Here is a 21,755-nt window from a genome sequence, read left to right on the forward strand (position 1 = left end):
GGAGGCAAATCATAAAAGACTCTTACCAATAGAGAACAAACTGAGGGTTGATGGAGGGACGTGGGTGGGAGATGGGCTAAATGGGTGATGGGTATTAAGGAAGGCACCTGTTATTATGAGCACTTATTATGGGTGTGGCATGTACATGATGAATCACTAAATTCACTAAATCCTGCAACCAATATTACACTCCATGTTAACTAACTTGAGATTAAAAATTTGGAAAGAAAGAAAAAAATTAAAAATAGAACTACCAAATGATCCAGCAATCCCACTTCTAGGTAGATATACAAAGGAAATGAAATCACTATCTCAAAGAGGTATCTGCACCCTATGTGTTCACTGCAACATGATTTACAATAGCCAAGACATAGAAACAACCTAAGGATTCACTGACAAATGAGTAGGTAAACAAGATGTGGTGTGTGTGTTTGTGTGTACACACACAATGGAATATTATTATTCAGCCATAAAAGAAAGGAAATTCTGATATTTGCAGCAATATGAATGGACTTTGAAGACTCTGGAATAATTCAGAAGACAAATACCGTATGATTGCATTTACATGTGGAATCTAAAACAAACAAAGCCAAATTCATAGAAACAGAAAGCAAAATGATGACTTCCAGGAGTGAGGGGGAAGGAGAAGTGAGGAGATGTGGGTCAAAAGGCACAAACTTTCAGTTATAAGATGAACAAGTTCTGAGGATCTGAGGCATACCATGGAGACTACAGTTAACAGTACAGTATCATAGACTTGAAAGCTGTTAAAAGAATGAAATGTTCTCACTACAAAAAAAAAAAATGTAACTATATGAGGTGATGGCTGTGTTAACTAGCTTTATTGTTGTAATAATTTCACAATATGTATGTGTATCAAATCAAGTTGTACACCTTAAATATACACAGCCTAACATGTCAATTATAACTTAATAAGCTGGGGGGGGGGGTGCGGAATATATCCCTCTCTGAAGCTGAAACTGAGATGCGGTGTGGTGAGCCAAGACTGGTGGCCGTGTCTCCATTTGTGTTGGGGAAGTCAATCTGGATAATAGAGAAATGCATGCCCTGATGGCATTTAGGGGCCTGGTTCTGGTTTCTGAGCCATGGCCTCACCCTGAGGCCTCTTTCTCAGGGCACACACACCTTTTAATACATTCCTCCTTTTGCCTAAATGGTTTGAGGTAGGCAGCAATAACCTGTAATTAAATTTCTGCAAAGTCTTGCCATTTCTATCACTGGTTCTTCTGTGAGCCACTTTTTTCCCACCCACCTGTCATGAAGCAAAAGGTTGTTCCTGGTGGAAGGATGACTTTGATTTGGTGGGAACCAGATGGTCTATTTATGACCATCTTCAGCTACAGCAAGAATGAAGCTATTTCTATTTTCCAAACTTCAAAATCTACTTGCACACTCAAAATTGAACTCTGGTTCTCACAAAATGATTACCATCATGACATTTTCTAGAAGAGAACATTTCTTTTTGGAGAAGAAGCTCTGGCCTTGAACTTCCCTCTGTCCTTGCTGTTTAGGGTATGTTTAAATATACTTTAAGAAGAATTAACAAAAGGAAGCTTTGTCACCATTTCACCTTTGACCTTTTCTTCAAATGTTCATATTTGAGTGCTAATTCTGTGGCACTAAGAGAAAGGTTTTGTCACTTTTATGCTAAGACCGCTGAATTGTTCTTTAGTAAAAGCAGAATAAAATAGTAGCAGCTTGCTGGTTAGAAGGGAAACACTTGTCTTTTGGAGACACAAAAACCTGGATTTAATAATCCCATCTACATCACATGAAACAGATTTAAAGTTAGTGTCTCTCTTCAAAAATATCTGATCTGACACTAACCTGCCTCAGTGACCTTGAACAAACTAGCTTTTAAAATTCCATGAGTTTCAGTTTCCATATCTGTAAAAAATTTTTAAAAGCTCAGCTTATGGTTATTGTGATAATTAAATGAAATTTTATATGTATACTGTATATATTAAACTATCAGCACAGTGTCTGGAGCATATTATGTGTTCAATAAATGATAAAAATCACTAATTATTGTTAGTAATGATTCCTAACACTTGAATACTTAAAAATACCAAAATTTTCATTTTGATCCCAATAAGAATCATAGATAATAGAAGCAATGAGTGTCCTCTCCACTTTAGAGATGAACAAATTGAGGTTCAGAAAGGATAAATGGTTTACCCAGGATCACATTTCTAACTAGGAAACAGCAGATCTGAAATTCAAAGCAAGCCACTCTGGATCAAGATCCCTTCTCCCCAGGTGTGTGGCTAGCTCAGTCAGTAGAGCATGTGATTCTTAGTTTTGGGGTTGTGAGTTCAAGCCTCATGTTGGGTAATAGATTACTTTTTTAAAAAGTCTTAAAAAAAAAAAAAAGACCCCTTCTCTTGCCCTGTGCAAAACTACCTTGCATTTATGATAAAAATTAATAAATAACGGGGCGCCTGGGTGGCTAAGTTAATTATGTGTCCATCTCTTGGTTTTGGCTCAGGTCATGATCTCATGGGTCATGGGATCAAGCCCTGTGTAGGGTTCTGTGCTTAGTGAGGAGTCTGCTTGAAAATTCTCTCCCTCTGCTTCTCCCCACTGTGAGACTATAGGGAAGTAAGGGTAGAAGCAGTGAAACATGAGGGGAGACCATTGCAAGAGAGAGAGGAGGATGGTTTAGCCCAGGATAATGGTAGTACAAAGAGTAAGAGAGTGGCCAAATTTTGGATAGATTCTTTCTCGTTACGAAAATTTTCAAACATTATAAAAGCAAGGAGAGTAATGCAGAAAATTCCTATAAATCCGTCACCTGGATTCAGTAATTACCAAGATTTTGTCACATTTGCTTAACTATTTGGGGGGGGGGGCTTAAGTGTTTTAAAGTAAATCACATACATCATATCATTTCACTGCTACATATTTCATACAATACACAGTTCTTTAAAAATAGGAACATTTACAATTGACAGATAAATAGATAAAGAAGATGTGGCATATAGATACAACAGAATATTAGATAACAAAAAATGAAAAAAATGTAAAAAAATGAAATCTTGCCATTTGTAACAACATGAATGGAACTAGAGGATATTATGCCAAAGTCAATCAGAGAAAGACAATTATCACAGGATCTCACTCACATGCAAAATTTAAGAAACAAACAGAGGATCTTAGGAGAAGAGAGGAAAAAATAAAACAAGACAAAATCAGAGAGAGACAAACCATAAGAGACTCTTAATCATAGGAAACAAACTGAGGGTTCCTGAAAGGGAGGGGGGAATGGGGTTACTGGGTGATGAACATTATAAGGAGGGCATATGATGTAATGAGCATTGGATATTATATGCAACTGATGAATCACTAAATTCTACCCCTGAAACTAATAATACACTATATGTTAACTAAATTTAATTTAAACTTTCAAAAATGGAATATTTCTTACATAAATGCAGTTACACTAATACTTTTGTAGTCTTACTATTAGACTAAATCCCTCCCTAGCTCCAATATCTTTAAATATGTTGCCTAGTATTTACATTTTCTCTTCCAAATAAATTTTATATCAGTCCCAATTTAAAGGTTAGGAAATGGGACACCTGGGTGGCTCAGCGGTTGAGCGTCTGCCTTCAGCTCAGGGCATGATCCCAGAGTCCTGGGATCGAGTCCCACATCAGGCTCCCTGAAAGGAGCCTGCTTCTCTCTCTGCCTATGTCTCTGCCTCTCTCTCTCTCTCTCTGTCTCTCATGAATAAATAAATAAAATATTTTTTAAAAATAAATAAAAGTTAGTAAACTAACATTTGGAGACTGTTGGTAATTTTCCTGAGACCCCATGATTAGTATGGAGTGGTAGTGACATCTAAAGCCATACAGACCAATTTGAAAGCCCAAATTCTAGCCATTACATCTACAACACCACCTCCACATTTAGCTTATGAAGTGGCAAAAAGAGCTCGATTAAATATCAGTAAGCCCTGGGCTCCAGGCATGGTTTTTCCAGAGACAAGTGCTTGGGTAACTCTCTAGACCAAGTTACCTCATCTATAAAATGGTTACAAAAATAATTTGTCTCAGGACTATGAATGAGAAGTCACTATAAATCGTGAAGCATCGACTCTATAAAAGCCCACCTACATTTAAGATTTTTGAACAGTAAACTAGGCTATATTTTTCTGTGCAAATTTATTTTGAATCTCTTTTACTGATATTCTGTAAAATCAGTAATCACTAATCTCTTTCATTGGATATGGATTAAGGGATCTTCAGGAAAATAAATTTGCCTTTCTTGAGATCAAAATGCAAGTAGATGGAATACAGTCACTGAAATTATTTTGCCCCTTAGAATAATATAAAAAAATATTCTGGAATTTATAGGATCCCCAGTATTGCTCCAAGATCATGCTCAGTCAGTCCCACACCCTACAGGAAGCCCACTAGCAGATGAGCTGAGCCCAAGAGAGGAAGAAAAAATTACACAATGTAAAAGCAAATTCCAGATGTGCAAAGCAGATTGGGAAATTATGAGTAAGAAGTTCAAATGTTTTGGAGTCTATGTCTTTAGAAAAACACCTAGATGGTAAGCCCTAGCTGTGGCTTTCTCATAACAGAGTTAGACTAAGCCAAACAGAGAAAACCAAAGTATCTGACAGTTGATCTAAGCCTGCATTTCTTCATTTATTTCTTTCCCAACGTTTGCTCAACCAGAAATATATAGGAAGCTATAAAATAAATCATAAAAGTAAAATAAAATAAAGATTAGTTTTTCATGGTCCTCAGTATAGAAAACAGAAATGTGTGGACTGTTCTGGCCTGAGTATAATTAAAAGATGGATTTACTTATCCATATTCTTACTTCTGTCTCATTTTCCAGAGTCAGCCAAAAATTCAGGTGCAAATTACTTATTAAGGAAATTCTCCTAATAGAAACCTGTAAGAGAGTGGGGAAAATGAGCTGTCAATGATCTCACAAACCTGAAATTTACAACTATCAAGGTGGAAGGGGCTTGAGTAAATATTCTCAGATTTAATTTGGTCCTCTAAAGGATTATACCCTAAGAGTAAAGTTGTACTTAAATAGACCAGACTTTATAAAAACTGAAATTCAACCTCAAATCAACTCAATGACTGAATTAAAACAATGTACAACCACCTTAACTGCATGATGGAAACCTTAAAAAATTTCTTTTGGGAAAGACAACATCACCCAAGCAGCTATAATTTTTCATACACAATGTCTGTCAATTAATAAAAAATGTCCATGTGAGCTAAGAGACAGGCCCAAGAGAATAAAAAACAGACAACAGAAATAGACCAACAGATGATCCAGATATCAGAGTTATCAGAAATTGGCTTTAAAATAAGAAATAGGAGCACCTGGGTGTCTCAGTCAGTCAGTTAAGCATCTGCCTTTGGCTCAGGTCATGATCCTAGGGTCCTGGGATCAAGCCTTGCATCCGGCTCCCTGCTCAGGGGGGAGCCCACTTTTCCCTCTCCCTCTAGCTAGAGCTCCCCCTGTTTGTTCTCTCTCTCTCTGTCAAGTGAATAAATAAAATCTTTAAAATAATGATAATAATAAAAATTTAAAAATAAGAAACAAAAAATTAAAACAGAAGACATCTATACCATCCCATTCACCCTTCAATCCTGTGCACCAAAGAAATACTTCCAGCAATCTCTTCTGTTGTATACTTCAATGTTCACAAATGATATGCCTGTGTTGATATCATTGAATTTATCCATTTTAGCCCTTATCTATTGACTTCCTATTATGATTGAACAGATTTTTAGCACTCTTTCCATTTTCCTGCCTTGCAAATCTCTTACATAACTCATTCTTTTCCATCCACTGATACAATATATTAACAATAAATATACAATTAATTCAACATTCACTGTTTACTTTGAGGGTTATGTGAACATTGATTTCTACCAAGCCAACCATTGTAAGACAGTTCCTTCCATGTACAACTAATAGAGATGGGCTCATTGTTTTATTTTTCACTTTATATTTTCTACATACCTATCATTAATTCTCCCTCAAACTCCCAAATAAATTTATAAAACCCCTTTCAATACTATTTTCCACAAGGTCAGATGAATATGGTTAACTATCAGTTTCAGGGGCATCTGGGTGGCTCCGTGGTTGAGCGTCTGCCTTTGGCTCAGGTCCTGATCCTGGGGTCCTGGGATCAAGTCCCCACATCGGGCTCCCCACAGGGAGCCTGCATTTTCCTCTACCTATGTCCCTGCCTCTCTCTGTGCGTCTCTCATGAATAAATAAAATCTTTATTTAAAAAAAAAACTATTAGTTCCATTTTATCTTCTCTAAAAACTTCCCTCCTAAAGTTTCCCATCTCCTCCTGCTCCAAAATGTACTGGTTGCTCTTTAAGCCTCATGTACAGCTATCATCTTGGCACTTCATTATTTGTAAAACTAGGAGTTCCTTTCTTTACCTGCTATATTGAAACTCACATTTCCTGGATCCCATTTCTTAGTTTCCTCCCTTGTTTTGATATACCTTGCATTAGAAAGAAAATGCTTGATACTCTGCATGTCTGAAAATGACCTTATTATCCTTCTCACAGTTGACTGAGAAATTTTGCTCTGTGTAGAATTCTAGCTAGAAAGTTATTTCTCTCAGAATTTTGAAGGCCCTCTTCCACTCTGTTCTAGTATCCATATTGTTGGTTGAAATATCTGAAATCTTATTCACAATTCTTTGTGACCTGCTTATTTTCATCTCTAAAAAAATTCCAGAATCTTCTCTCTATCCATAATATTCTGAAACTTTAGAGTGATATTCCTCAGTATAGATTGTTCTTAAATTCATTGGAAGAAATATGCCCTTCATTTCTAAGAAATTATCTTAAATTATCTCTTTGATAAACTCCTTCCTATTGAAACTCTTATCAAATTCTTATTAGCTATTTTTGGACCTCCTGAAATCATCTTTAATTTTTCTTATCTGAAGGACAAATAACTTGCTTCTTTTAATTTCAACAAAATGGAGTTTGTCTATACTTATTCTCCTTGTTGCTTTGATGTGATTTTGTAAGAGAAGATAGAACTAAAATATTTAACTTCTCTTTAAACTGAGCATTACTATAGTACCTTTTTTATTCAGTGTTATTGAGAAATAATTGATGTATATCACTTTATAAGTTTAAGGCATATAAAATGATGGTTTGATTTACATATATTGTGAAAAGTTTACCACAATAGGCTTAGCTAATATGCATCATCGTATATAGGTACAATGAAAACGAAAGAAAGAAGAAAAAATTTCTCCCTGTGATGAGAACTCCTAGGATCTACTCTCTTAACTTTCCTACAAATCATATGGCAGCGTTAGCTACAGTCACCATGTTGTACATTATATCCCTAGTACCTACTTACCTTATTATTAGAAGTTTGTACCTAATGTTGCTGTTTTGTTATTTTAAAAAGCCACAAAAACAAAAGAAAATATTTCATTTAAACTTCCAATCTATAGTTCAATGATAGGGAAAATACCACCAAACATCACCAGCTGAGGAAACTGTCACAAGGACCCGGTTAAACATTGTCCAATCCTTCAAAAATACTCCCATTTTTTAGGCTTTACTTAAGAGAAAATCTAGGGATGCCTGGGTGGCTCGGGTTGGGCTCATCTGCCTTCGACTCAGGGCGTGATCCTGGAGTCCTGGGATCGAGTCCCACATTGGGCTCCCTGCATGGAGCCTGCTTCTCCCTCTGCCTATGTCTCTGCCTCTCTCTTTCTGTGTCTCTCATGAATAAATAAATAAAATCTTTAAAAAAAAGAGAGAGAAAATCTAGGAGACATTTTTAAGAGACATATTAGTTCCTCAGCTGAATTAAGATTAAACACTGTTTTCAGGCTAGTGCAATACTGAAATTACAGTTATTTATTCAAAAATCATAAAGCACGCTTCAGAAAGCCTAGAGGTGGAGAATTGCTGGAAATCTACTTGACTTGGTTCCGACCAAGGGCAAACAAGATTGGGGCAGATTTTTAAATAGGTACATAGCAACATTACTAAGCACAGCCACTTCATGCTGGGACTTTGTACTCAGAAAAGCTGTCTAAAAGCCAAAGAAAAAAATTTACTTTGAAAATGTTTCAAAAGCATAAATGTTTTCTTAACTACTAAATATAAGTGTTGGAACCTCTTATTCCTTTTACCCCTATTATCTAACCACCAATTTATTTGGGGAACTGGAAAAGGGCATTGGAAAAAGAACTCTTCAAATACTTGCAATGTGTTTATATGTCCAAGTAATTAGCTTTTTAGACTTTCTACTCTATTAAGCAGCAGAATATATCACTATACTTCATTTATCCAGGATCCTTGAAAAATGAAGAATTCCACCTAAGTTAAAAGTCCATGGAACATTGCTTTGGTTGCCCCCCAACCCCAAGTTTTAATCCTTTTAGGTGAAAGTGTATGGAGCAGAGGGCTCTAACAAACACCAGTGACATCATTTGGTGTCAACTGGAATTCACAGGCAGCAGGGCAAGAAATATACCATTTACTCTTCACTCAATAGCCCATGGTGCAGCCTGGGCCAAGCACAGTGAATACGCCTTGAGGCTGTGCTATGGGCCCCAGACCTGCACTACTTTACCTTTTACAGAGGTAAAAACAGTCTTATAACAGGGACAAACCGAGTCTGGATGTCACTTGGGGGAATGCTAGAATAACCATCTGTCCAGCACCTGGAAGCCTCAAGGAAAAGTGTGTTTATGTCCAGTGCCATCTGCTGAGAGGAGAAGGAGCCCCTGATTCCAGAAACCTTAATGCCAGGGACTCTACCAAGTGTCTCTGGGGTTATTGAGGAAAAAAATCTTACTTCTCTCCACAGTCTTGCCAAAATGACATAATTGTGTCTCCTCCTTATAGAGAATATATATTATGCCTCTTAAGTTTTTGTACCTCTTTTTGAAATATTTCTGTCTCTTTCCTTGCTGTCCTCTACCACTTCTCAGGGCCTGGGATGCTAGAGCACCACATCCTCTAAACTAATCTGCCAGGGACTTAGGAACAGAATAATCAAGGGTGTTGAGATTGTGTATAAAATAAGGTTAAATGGCTGCTTAGTGGGACCCTAAGAAGCATCCCTGCAATAAAGAAAATGCAACATTGAATTCAGCATTTCCCTCCAGACCAATGGTTCTTAAAGTGTAATCTAGTGAGCCCTGAGGGTCCCCAAGGCCCTTTCACAGGGGTCCTCAAAGTGACAACTATTTTCATGAAAATATTAAGGCATCACTTGCCCTTTTCACTTTCATTCTCTTGTGAACGTAGAGTGGAGTTTTCTAGACTACATAATATGTGATATCACAACAGACTGAATGCAGAAACATATGAGTGAGAACCTGGCTGTCTTCCATTAAAATATTGAAGATATCAGAAAATATGTAAAACAATGTCATTCTCGTCATTTAATGTTTTTGTTTGGGAAAAAAAAACAGTTATTTTGCCTTAAATAATCTATTTATGTTACCATGTAAGAAGTTTATTTATTGGTATTTTAAATGGATTAATAAAGAAATAAACTCTAATTTTAAGTACAGTACATATTGACAGATACAACCCACTTAAACAAGAACACTTTGAAATTCTTAATAACTTTTAAGAGTACAAAGTGTTCCTGAGACCCAAAAGCTTAAGAATCACTACTCTAGGCAGCCTTTTTGAGAAATGCAACCCATTCTATGCCTCTATGCCTTTCTTCAACATATTAAGAAGTGAAGCACAAAATCTTGACCTGATGATGGACAAGAGCTTTCTTAACAAATTTTTAATTAATGTATATCTTACAAGATAACAGAGAAAAAGCAAGTGATTGAGTATTATACAATCAAATAAAAATTGCAAAACTCCAAAAGGCATGTAAATTACTTTCAAAACTGTACAGACAGTGAAACCTGAGAATCTTCCAAAGCCATAAAATGCAGAGTCACCTTGAAAGTGATTCTCAAGCTATCAAAGTTCTACTTATGTGGCCTTTCAAGGTGGCCACATTCATAGTACAGGCTATTGATTTTTAAAAATATTTTATCTATTGATTTTTTAAAACTAAGTTTTATTGTTCTCATAATGGAAAGACTTAAGAATGTACTTTTCTATAATGGTTCTGTTTTTCTATAGTCAACCATGATCATTTGCTTGCTTAAGCTCCATGCTCATCCTTCCATTCCCATCATTGAAGCCCACTGAGAAATTAATATTTGTTCCCATCTCAGCAAATACAACTTTCATTTCAGTAACTGGATTTTAAACATGGAATTATTGAACTGAACAATTGACCTTCCTTCCCTAAGAAATATTCCAACTATGAAGTTGCTTTTCACAAATAAAGGATTTGAATTTCACAAAAGAATAAAAAGTAGGAAAGTTTAGAACCAATCTTGAATACAAATTATTACAACCATTTTTTTCTAATATTCAGGTTGCAAATACATTTTAATGCTACTCTTTATATGAATTTAAAGTAATGTTAGAATAATGAAGAAAAAGAGTGGGTTTAAAGATTTCATTTCTTTATTTGACAGAGAAAGAGCACAAACAGGAGGAGTAGAAGACGAAGGGAGAGAGAGAAGCAGGCTCCTTGCTGAGCAAGGGCCCAATGTGGGATTTGATCCCAGGACCCTAGGATCATGACCTGAGCCAAAGGCAGATACTTAATAGACTGAGCCACCCAGGTGCACTGAAAAAAAGTTTTTTATGTAACATTCTTACCAGACAAAAACAGAGGCACAAAATATAAAATACATTAGAGAATTACATTTCTTCTTTAGAGATGTGATTTAATCAGTAATCTTAGCTGTTCTGAACAAAGAACTCCAAGAGGAAGTCCCTTATCCCTTTGAGAAACCAAAAACTTAATCCCAAACTCCATGCACTAAAACCACTGTACTTTATTTATGAGAAAACTCTTTAAGTTCATTTGAAATTGATTTAGTCTTAATTTAGAGCAGGAGTCAGCAAACTAGAACCTGTGGATGAATCTAGCCTGCCACCTGTTTTTGTAAATAAAGTTTTATTTACAGTTATGCTCATTTGTTCACATATTGTCTATGGCTGCTGTTGCACTATACCAGCAGAGTTGAGTAGCTGCAACAGAAACTATATGGCCCACAGCGCTTAGACCTTTAATTAAATTTGCCAATCCCTAACTTAGAACAAATTCTAAGAAGATGACAAATGATTTTTAAACCTGCAGTAGACTGGAAGCAGAAAAAATGGTGGGTAGAAGATATCCTAAAGCTGGGCATGCTGACCTCAATAGGGCAGTGGCCACTATTGGGCTAATACCTAGGAAGAAGACCAAAGAACTCTAAAAGGAGTTTGTAAAATTAAACCATCAAGAAGGCTTAGGAAGTCTTCTTGCCTTAATGGTAGACAACTCTGAAAGGCCAACCCTGCTTAAGAACTCCCATAGGACTGACTTAAGCCTGGCTGCAACCAAGTTCAGGTCAGCTTCTCCTTCTGCCCAATCCAGTCTTCCTTACTTCCTTTCAGGAGTATTATCCAAAAGCAATCATGTATATGTAGCTACCCATCTTTGTGCCCAATCTAAGGAATCCAATCTAATACTTTACATGGAGAAGTATGGCGATCAGTGTTGGCCGCAGTCTTTAAGTAAAATTGCAATCAACTCAATAAACATTTATTGATTATCTAGATTCCTAGCACTACACTAGGCACTGTTGAAGATTACAAGATTACAAGATGAGTAAGATACACCCTCTGCCTTCAATGATCATGACAATTTATATAATGTCTATAGTTGCTATTGTGCCACCCAAGATGATTAAAACTACCCAAGGAGAGAATAAACTACCCAAAATATTATAAGATGATGTTCATTGTCACCACCACAGTAGATGGCTTAGGAGAGGGACCTAGAAATGGAGATTAGGTCAGTCATCAAGCATCCACTTGCGGGAAATGAACATGGTGTCATGGAAGTTATGCTTAACAAGGAGTTTCAAAGATGTACTAGGACTTTAAGGTGGGTAAAAGAGAACAGCAAACATGAGAAACAATCTAAGAAAGGTACTAAATGCAGAAATGGAAAGTACAGGTTTTGTTGGAGATTCAGCTGTAGCCCAATTTGTCTGAAGCTTGAAATATGGAGGAAGACTTTGTTTGAAACATAGGTTGAAACCACACCATAGAAATTAATGAACATTAATCCAAAAAGTTTGTTTAAAACAACAGGCAAGGGAGGGTGCCTGGGTGGCTCAGTCAGTTAAGCATCTGCCTTCAGCTCAGGTCATGATCCCAGAACTTTGGGATCGAGTCCCGTATCTGGCTCCCTGCTTGGTGGGGAGTCTGCTTCTCCCTCTACCCCTCTCTTCCAGCTTGTGTGCTCACTCTCTCACGCGCTCCCTCTCCCTCTCTCTCTCCCTCTCTCTCTCAAATAAATAAATAAAATATTTTTAAAAAATAAAACAACAGGCAATAGGAATAATTTTGAGCAGTAGGGAGACAGTTTAGTTTGTCAACCAAAGTAGAATTCTGATAGTTAAAGATGGTATTATTAATGCAAGGACAACAGATATAAACTGAGATTATTACATGTAAGCTAGAAAGGTCACCTGAGCAGAAGGACCATATAATTAGAGCTGTTCCTTAAAATAATGAACATAGTACTATACCAATTACCTGTTGCTATAGAACCATCCCAAAATATAGTGGCTTAAAACAACAATAATTTATTAGTTCAAATTCAGTGAGCTAGCAATTTGGGCTGCACTCAGTTGGACAATTCTTCTGCTGTTCTGTCTTAGGTTCAAGCCTTGACTGCAATTAGCTGCATTTGCTGATTAGCCCAGATTGGTCTAGCTCTTGTGGTTGGTGCTGGCATGTCCACTTAGTTATATATCTACAATATTCTTCTAGCTAAGCTTTTTCCCATGGTAGCAGAAAGTATCCCAGCAGCAAAGGATAAGATCACACTTTCCAAATCTCTGCTTGTGGCACATTTGCCATTGTCTCATGGCCAAAATAAGTCACATAGCCCTGAGACTACTCACAGCCTAGAGACAGGGATGGTAATTTTGCTTGCAATTTTGCAAACATTCTACCACAGATAGTACTGTCTGAGAGGAACTAAAAGAGTAAGACTAAATATAGAGACAACAACTCAAAGACAATTATAATAAGGATCACATTTTCTAACATTTATTGAGCCTTTTTTATGTTCAAGGAATTCTACATTTTTATCACATACAATTCTCATACATCCTATGAAGTAGTTATTACTATCCCCATTTTTCAGATGGCTTAGAGAAGTTCAGTAACTTTAGCAGAGATTATCCAGCTAACAATGTTAGCAGTAGAATCCGAACCAAATTAATCTGGGTCGAGAGCACAAACACCCATCCGGTCACACTACTCCCTCTCCACTAGCAAAGTACAAGAGACAATGAAAGCCTGGGGTGGAGTGTTGGCTGTGAAAGGGGACAGGGGGTTGAGAGGTAAATCAGTAGAATATATTCACTAGTAGGACATGGGAATTAAGAAAGAAGGGTGACTCACAGATGACTCAGACTTCAAACCAGCATGGCAGGGAGAAGTATGTGAAACCAGATGTTAAATTACAAGTTTTGACTGAGGCCCTGAGCTATGAGAGCTATCATATGCCAAACCGAGATGTGTGAGATAGACTGGCTATATACAATTTTTTTTTTTTTTTTTTTTGCAGGGGGCTTGAACTCATGACCCTGAGATCAAGACCTGAGCTGAGATCAAAAATTGGACATTTAACCAACTGAGCCCCTGGCTACATACAGATTTTCAAAGAAAGTACTTGAGAATCAGTTGCAAGCTTGGGGATCCTCATTCAAATCAAGAATATAAAAGACCTGAGAGCCTGGAAATTTGAGAATTTGTGAAGATTTACTTGGAATAAACTCAACTATGAATAACACAGACATACATCTAAGGGAAGGAATACGAGGTGCTTTCCCTTCATCCTAAGCCCAGTGAGAAGGGCTTCAAGGGCATCACTCAGTTTGACATGTGTTCCTGGCAAGTAAAAGACACAAGGCACAGGGTTTGGACTCTGCCTGAGAAAACTAGAGCATCCTGTGGCTATAAAGTAGAGTTGTAGCTGGATAGTAACTGAACTTCCTCAGGCAAAAAAAATAATATATGAACCCTGGGGACCACAGCAGGAACAAGAGCCTAGGGTCATTATAAAAGTGAACTTGACCCCAGAGGATGGCTTCCAGGCCAAAGGAGCCCAGCAATACTGGGCGAGAAAATGTACACTAAGGCAGAAGAACAATGTAACTGTTCTCATATCTCTTGTCCAGTCTCCTTCAATTCTCATGGATTGAGGAATAGCAGCTGGTAAGACTAGGAGGAGATAACTGAGAAAAGAAGCTGATGATCACCCCTCCCTACCCTGAAAAATAGCTGGCCCTCACTGGGGAAGAAATGCTTGAATGAAAACTGATATGTCCATAACTGGATACCCTAATTTCTGTATCAAGCTGGTTTTGTAACTTAGGGCTTTCTACTATCTAAGAATGCAAAGACTTATCAACCTCCCTTACCTCCTCACAGAAGATAGACCACCCCTTCAAAAGGGGTTGAAAGGAATATTAAGTGATGAAAATAAGCCTTAGTTTATATTCTACAAGTGCTGCCCATTCAACACTTCAGTTAACAAACTGGGCAGTAAGGAGTAGATGGTTTGGTGGGTAAAAAAGCAAAATGATGGTGAACATGAGTTGGCATCTCAGGAAAAAGCCTGAGGCCAATAACAAAATTTATGGGTCATCTGCTTAGAAGTAGTAGTTGATGCTGAGTAGTCGTAGTCACTAGAGGGAGATGGTTGAGAGAAGAAGGTCAAGACAAAGTTTTGAATGATGACTATAAAAATTAGAAAAAGTTTGTAAAAGCTACTGGGGATAGTGCAACATGACATCAAGAAGATGTCTATGGTAGACTGCTGGACCAGCAAGCTCCCCTGAGTACAGAAAGTAACCATCCATGATGCAACCAATCTGTATGTCTTGTATCTCTTTCCAGCAAAGCCAGCAAATGGAAGAAGCCAGGCCTGGGCATTGCGACATCAGCGAAATGCTGACTTGGTACAGTGGTGGGAATATAATGGGCTAATAAAGCAGGAAAGATCCAAAGATGAAGAAGTGACGATAAGGATACAAAGAAAAGCCAACAAAAGTGAGGAAAATGAAAAGTAAGCCACAGTTAAGAGAAAAATGTCAACTTTTAGATCCTAGGGGTGAATCCATTTCAAATGATGATGAGATTGGCCTAGAGAGCATAGGGATAAAGGACATTGAGTTGAGGCTTCATGGTGAAAAGGGTTCACCAAAAAAAATGCCCAAATCACCAAAGATTATGGCAGGAGGTTGGACAAGGAGAAAGATCACTGTTGGTTTATAAACTGACCCCTGCATTCGGAAAGCAAGGAGAGACAGAAGAGACAAGCCACTCCAGATTGGTACTGGCAGGTTTAACAAGCAAGGAAACTTACATACAAGGCTTGTCTTGGGCAATGGCAAGACAAGTAGATCTCCACACCCACCTGCCAGAATCTTAAAAGTTTATACGGAAGACTTAAGTGGGTTCAGTCATGTATATCAACCAGATGGTCTCAATAACGCATTACTGTCTAAAGGCTGCACTCTTGAAACAGCTCCTATTGTGGGAACAGTGGGCAGAATGTACATTCCAAGAACAGGGGAGGGAGCAAGGAACCTCTGCTGGTCTAGATCCAGCTCACAAGTCAACTGGTGGTCACATTCTCTTGAGGACCTCCCCAAACAACATGAACTTTGATCTAAAGTCAACCAATTTGGCCTGATGCTTCATTCATTCTGCTTAAGAAGCAGAAAATCAGGAAGCATATTTTTTTAAGATTTTGGTTTTTTTTTTAAGTGTATACATTTAGGGCGCCTGGATGGCTCAGTTGGTTAAGCATCTGCCTGCAGCTCAGGTCATGATCCTAGGGTCCTGGGATCGAGTCCTACATCAGGCTTCCTACTTGGCAAGGAATCTGCTTCTCCTTCTATCCCTACCCCCATGCTTAAGATCTCTGTTTCTCTCTCTCTCTCTCTCTCTCATGCTCTCTCTCTCAAATGAATAAAGTCTTTAAAAAACTCATGAGCTTTTTTAAAAGTGTACACATTTAAATTGGAGGCATTAAAAGGATTAAGCTTCTATCACCTATAAAACTTTTTTTCTCTATTCCCTGGACAATATTGGATGATATAAGCATTATTGGAATTTTAATCCATATTTTAAGATCATCTGAACTGATAGATAATCTCAAAGTGTAGACAAATCAAAGCTCTAAGCATCTTTGATCATAGCAAATTAAAACCACTAAAAGCACAATCTGATCCTTTATTGGTTTCACATTTCAGATGATCTTCAGTGATTTGTAATTGTTAATCTCGGAGACTAAAATTAATTATTTTTTGAGCTCCTACTATATGCCAGGAATTATGTATATAAACATGAATAAATCTTAAGAAGAAAGAGTTTAGCTGCTCAAGTCCCACAGGGATTTAAGTCTAGGCTGAGGTTGCCAGGCTTAGCAAGTAAAAATACAGGATGCCCAGTTAAATTTGAACTCAGATAAACAAAGGGAAAAAATTTAGTATAGGTATGTCCCAAATATTGCATGGAACATTTATACTAAAAAAGTATTCATTGTTTGTCTGAAATTCAAATTTAACTGGGCATCCTGTATTTTATCTGGCAACTCTAATCCCAGTTTTTTGTTTTGTTTTTCTTTTCTTTTTTTTTTTTTTTTTTTTTTTTTTTGGTTTGCAAGAAAAGGTCTTTAGCCAGAGGACATCTTTAAAGCAAGGAGTAAAAGAAATAATTACAAATTGCTCTCCTTATTCTATAACTGTTTTTAGTTGTTTCCATTAGAGGACAGAACCTGCTCATCCTAACACTTAATTAGGTAGCTTTCTTGTTATATGCTTATATAGGATACTCTACTTTTTTAAAGATTTTATTTATTTATTCTTGAGTGACACACAGAGAGAGGCAGAGACATAGGCAGAGGGAGAAGCAGGCTCCCTGTGGGGAGCCTGATGTGATACTCAATCCCAAGACCCCAGGATCACAACCTGAGCCAAAGGCAGACACTCAACCACTGAGCCACCCAGATGCCTCCCATACTATACTTTTTTAATGAACTTTATTTTTTAGATCAGTTCTAGGTTCAGAGCAAAATTGAACACAAAGTACGGAGACCTCTCATATACCTTCTAGCCTCACATATATCATCTCCACTACTGTAAACATTCCCCACCAAAGCTGTACCTTTGCTACAATTGATGAACCTATATTGACACAATCATTATTACCCAGAGTCCACACTATACGTTATGGTTCGTTCTTGGAGTTGTAACTTGTCTTGATTTGGACAAATGTATAATGACATATATCTTCTTACAAAATATTATCAGTGCCCTAAAAATCCTCCATCTATTTATCCCTCCACTGATCTTTTTGCTGTCTCCACAGTCTTGTCTTTTCCAGGATGTCATATAGGTGGAATCATAGGTATGATTCAATCATAGGCTTTTCAGATTGACTCCTTTCACTTATAATATACATTTAAGTTTCTTCCATGTCTTTTCGTGGCTTGGTAACTCATTACTTTTCAGCACTGAGTAATATTCCATTGTCTGAATGTGTCCCAATTTACCTATTTACTTACTGAAAGACATCTTGGTTGCTTCCAAGTTTTGGCTATTATGAATAAAGCTGCCATATACATCTTTAAGTAGGTTTGTGTGTGGACAGAAGTTTCCAGCTTTTTTGTATAAAGACCAATATGTAATTGTTGAATCATATGGTAAAAGTATATTTACTTTTATAAGAAATCAACAAACCGGGGATCCCTGGGTGGCGCAGCGGTTTGGTGCCTGCCTTTGGCCCGGGGCGCGATCCTGGAGACCCGGGATCGAATCCCACATCGGGCTCCCGGTGCATGGAGCCTGCTTCTCCCTCTGCCTGCATCTCTCTCTCTCTCTCAATCTCTCTCTCTCTCTCTGTGACCATCATAAATAAATAAAAATTAAAAAGATAAATAAAAAAATAAATAAATCAACTTTAAAAAAAAAAAAGAAGAAATCAACAAACCATCTTCCAAAGTGGCTGTACCATTTTGCATTCCCACCAGCAATGAATAAGAATTCCTGTTGCACTAAATTCTCACCAGCATTTGGTATTGTCAGTGTGCTGGATTTTGACCATTCAAATAGGTGTGTAGTGGTATCTCATTGTTGTTTAACACTATACTTTGTCATATGAGTACTGTTAGATTAGCTTAGGGTAAAAATTGATCTGTCATAATAACAATAGAAGGAAAAGACTGGCAAGGCTATCCTTAATGGATAACTTCCATCCTAAGTCCAAGGTATTTACTCAGTCCAAGGTACCATTCATCTGCTAGTGGGCCAAGAAGAGGAGGGGGAAAAAGGTATAGGGTAACTAATTTTCAATTTTAAAATGAGACATGGAAGTAACATCCATCACTTTTATTAGCATGAACTGACTCCCAGTTCATGCTTGGCCACTCCCTTGGCAAGGGAGTCTGGGAATTATAGTTTATAGACTCATGCCTGCTTCTACTCCAGGAGACTCCATTACTAAAAAGAAGAGTGTGGGGAGGAAGCAATTAGAAATGTCTGCCAAAATCTATCACTATGGTAATTGGGTAATTATTTGTGTAATTATTAATTTAATGGCTGTGCCTCGCGCAAATAGGCAGCAAACTTCATGAGGGCAAAGATTCCAGCCAGTTTATCACTCTTATCTCTGAAGTCTAGGACACTATCTACAAATATCTCATAAATATTTGTGGAAAGAAGAAAAAAGAATTACTCCTCCAACATCTCTGCCCTCCAGCCTCCATGCTTCTTCCCACAATCAAATGCTCTGTGGGGCCCTCCCTGCTTGTGTCCACTCACTGTCCTCCCCTGAGGATATAGCTCTGCTCTCCTTTCCTCTCTGCTTAGGCCTGCCTGTCTCTGGGTCCTGCAGGACAGCAACTGCTCTCAGCCATGTAGCCCCGAAAATATCCTCCGTGGTTCCATCTGTCCACTTGGCACTATTCATCTGTCTACATGGGCACTTGGCATAGCTCACACTAGACAGGCCAATGAGCAGTTTACACCTTTTTGTAGGGCCTTCCTCCTAAAATTATCACATCTGTTTTACATTTACTCACACTGACTCAGAAGAGTCACCATAATCCCCCCTGCCCCCAGTGCCACATAGGATTCTAATTTTGTCTTGGGCTATCTGAGTAATAAGGTCCGGATCCTATCTCCAGATAAGGGGCTAAATCTCCCACCAAAGAACACTGCCCTATCGTGTCCTCAAATGAATGCTCCTTGTTTTAAAGAGACTGACAGGATATCCAAATTGGCACTTCACGTGCTAACATTCCATGTTAGATGGAATTATACAATTGCCTAGAACATCTGCAATGGTTGAGATTTGAAACAAAGTTTGACCCTTTAAAAAAAAAAAAAAAAGTTTGACCCTTTAAAACACTGCAACTTACCAAAGACAGTAGATATTTGGAGACAGAGAGTTTAGGTTTACATCCCATCTCAAACACTTTGTATGATCTAGAGCAAATTACTTTACTTCCCTGAATCTAGATTTCTTATCTGTAAAACAAGAATAATAATAATAGTACCTACCTCATAGGGGTTTTATAAGGATTACGATGTATATTTTAATATCTGTATTAAGTGTGATGGGTTGTTTATTTGTTTGTTAATGGCCACAAATTCCTTCCCACTAGTCCTATTGAGAGTTGAAGTAACGTGTCCTCTCCCACTGAGTCTGGGTGGACTTATGACTGTTTCAACCAACAGAGTACAGTGGACAAGATCTCCATGGCTACATCTGGAAAAGCCTGGTTCTCTTGGAGTGCTTGCTATGGTAGACGTTCACTCCTACATAAGAAGTCTGACTAGCCTGAGCTCTCCATGATGGAGAGGCACATGCAGATGCTCCACCTAAGAGCCCCAGCTGAGCTCCCCCTGGACAGCTACCAAACCCCCAGCCACATGAGTGATCCAGCTGGGACAACTAGCCCAGTAAAACCTCCAGATAGTGAACATGTGAATGCAACCTACCCAAGAGCCACTAGCTGAGCCCTTTCCAGATTCTAGACCCACAAAACCAGGAGCAAAATAAAACAGTTCATGCCATGACATATTGGGGTAGTTTGTTACACAGCAATAGTAACCAGAACAATGAACAATAGTCCATGGTAGCAGATATTAATATTAATGCTGCTTCTCAAGCACATAAGCCCTAGAACAGGGCCTCCTGCTTCCAAAGTGTGAATACCAAGAGGTGTCACAGCTCAGAATCCTGCATACAGCAAGAGTTCCCTCCCTTCAGAGCCTAGTTTCTTTCCATGCTCTGCTAGGTTTCTAACTTCTAGATCAAGAAAGTCTGGATAAACTTCAGATAAACACTTTAAAATTATTTCCTGGAAACTCACCAAACTGAACATGTGAATCCTCCCCGGTCTGCACAATTGAAAACAAGTTATATAATTTCTGTTTCTCAGGGCGGAAAGAGCTGTGCAAGACAGAGAACACTGGGACTGTTGCCTGTCGTCTGGAATCACATTTTAAATAAATAGACAAAGTGAACTGCACAGAAATGATGAATAATGAAATGGTAGAAATAGAAATCAGAGAGCAATGGGGACTACAGAAGCTATTTCTGTCTCTCACTGAGAATTCCTAATGGCTTAGGTTAGGTGTTTATTTCTAAGGGAGTGGGTTATTTTTAATGTCTTTGAACATCACGCCTCCATGACATCCATTATTTCCAAATGCCTGCAATGTACTTCTCAGATCTAAACATCACTGAAGGATTGAGGAACAGCTTGAGGTTTACACTGAATGTGTATGTTTTTCCTTCAGCTATTTAAAATGTTCCATCAGTTATCTCAATTATTTATGGAATTCATTCTCTGATGAGGAAGTGATTTTCTGAAGAGACTGGAATTATTTTAAGTTTGGTTTTTTCCTCCTTTCTGCCTTCTCCACTAGTCAACACTCTCTTGTCCATCCGTTTAGGACGATATCATCTGGAATGACATTAGAATCTTCCTGAAGATAGAAAACAAATGGAGATCAGATTTGAACCGTACTGTGTTCATGGCTGCATCTTCTCCTACTCTATATTTTCAGGATATCCTGTGGCATGTTTAAGAAACACTTGCAGATGTGCAAGTATTTTTAAAACATTCAGTATTCTGGAATCATTATGGCAATCAACTATTCTTTTACAATTCATGTAAATGTCTAGAAAATTAAAATTATATTGTTGGTGCCATGGTGTCCTGGTCCCCAAACTTGACTGATTATCAGAACAACCAAGGGGTTTTGTAAAAATGCAGATTCCTATATTTTGCCTCAGAAAAATGGAATCAGAGTCTCTATAAGAAGGACTTAAGATGTTGGCAAATTAAATTCAAATTAAAAAAAATTTAAGAGGGACTTAAGAATTCATGTGTACATTTGATGGCTCAGCCCAACTACACTCACACCACACCACAAAGCATCAAGAGAAAGGAACTGTAAGCAAGCAGGCAACATGTGAGCAATAGCTTCACTCAGAAACTTCCCAGGCCTGGAGAAGACTAACAGCACTCCCTTCCAGTTACTCAATTAACAAACAAACATCTTTTAAGGGTCTTGTACG

At 37.9% G+C, this 21,755-nt stretch overlaps 1 long non-coding RNA gene across 1 annotated transcript in view; it reads right to left on the reverse strand.

Annotated features, from left to right (window-relative positions):
• Nucleotides 1–20,685, reverse strand: part of LOC118352080 (uncharacterized) — a 39,953-nt gene extending 19,268 nt beyond the window's left edge. The window contains exon 1 of the long non-coding RNA XR_007405083.1: nt 20,542–20,685. This is a non-coding gene — a long non-coding RNA (uncharacterized LOC118352080). The remainder of the gene's footprint in view (nt 1–20,541) is intronic.
• Between the last annotated feature and the right edge of the window lie 1,070 nt (nt 20,686–21,755).

Source organism: Canis lupus, chromosome 23 (genome assembly GCF_003254725.2).
Source record: "Canis lupus dingo isolate Sandy chromosome 23, ASM325472v2, whole genome shotgun sequence".
Taxonomy (NCBI): domain Eukaryota; kingdom Metazoa; phylum Chordata; class Mammalia; order Carnivora; family Canidae; genus Canis; species Canis lupus.